The sequence below is a fragment of the Mandrillus leucophaeus genome, unplaced genomic scaffold (genome assembly GCF_000951045.1).
Source record: "Mandrillus leucophaeus isolate KB7577 unplaced genomic scaffold, Mleu.le_1.0 Scaffold153, whole genome shotgun sequence".
Lineage (NCBI taxonomy): Eukaryota > Metazoa > Chordata > Mammalia > Primates > Cercopithecidae > Mandrillus > Mandrillus leucophaeus.
The window spans coordinates 2,810,527-2,811,500 of record NW_012101510.1 but is presented as its reverse complement, the minus strand read 5'-3'; the positions used below and the strand labels follow the sequence as shown (position 1 = coordinate 2,811,500).

General features: G+C 45.2%; 1 pseudogene; it reads right to left on the bottom strand.

The window, feature by feature from the left end:
- LOC105536045 overlaps nucleotides 1-974 on the bottom strand; it is a 4,620-nt pseudogene that overhangs the window by 3,119 nt on the left and 527 nt on the right.

The window sequence follows — 974 nt, the reverse complement described above, 5'->3', positions numbered from 1 at the left end:
TTTTTGAGATGGAGTCTCCCTCTGTCACCCAGGCTAGAGTGTAGTGGTGCGATCTCAGCTCACTGCAACTGCCGCCTCCCGGATTCAAGCAATTCTCCTGCCTCAGCCTCCCAAGTAGCTGGGATTACAGGCACCCGCCTCCATGCCCGGTAATTTTTGTATTTTTAGTAGAGATGGGGTTTCACCGTCTTAGCCAGGCTGGTCTCAAACTCTTGACCTCGTGATCCACTCACCTCACCCTCCCAAAGTGCTGGGATTACAGGCGTGAGCCACTGAGCCTGGCCAATACTTATCTTTTTGTGTGTGTGTGTGGTGAGAACATTTAAAATCTGCTGTCTTAGCAATTTCAAATATTACCACATTGTTATTAAGTATAGCCAACATGTTGTACAACAGACCTCTTGAGCTTTTTCCTCCTAGCTGAAATTTTTAGTGACATGCATTGCATTTGAACATGTGCATTACTATGACCAAGCTATTTTATTTGTAGGGCTGCACTTAACTAAAATATACATGTGAACCAAAAGAAATTAGCAAGAATATTCATAGTGGCTTTTTTTGCTAATAGCCCCAAACTGGAAACAAACCAATGTCCATCAACAGTAGAATTGATAGATGTGCCGTAGTCATACGAAGCACTACCGAGCAGGGAAAAGAAATGAACTGCTTCATGAAACCACCTGAAAGAGTGTCACAAATGTAATGCTGGGCCAAAGAAGCCACACACAAAACCATTCCTACCAAATGGCCCTCCATGCATCCATTTATGAAACAGGCAACACTAACTGGGGCTGCTAAAAACCACGTAACTCTTCCCTTTGGCAAGACAAATGGGCAGTGGTTAGGGAGCAGACCTTCAGGAGAGGGATTTCCAGATTTTTTTTTTTTTTTGAGATGGAGTCTCACTCTGTCGCCCAGGCTGGGGTGCAGTGGCGTGATCTCGGCTCACTGCAAGCTCCGCCTTCAGGGTTCAA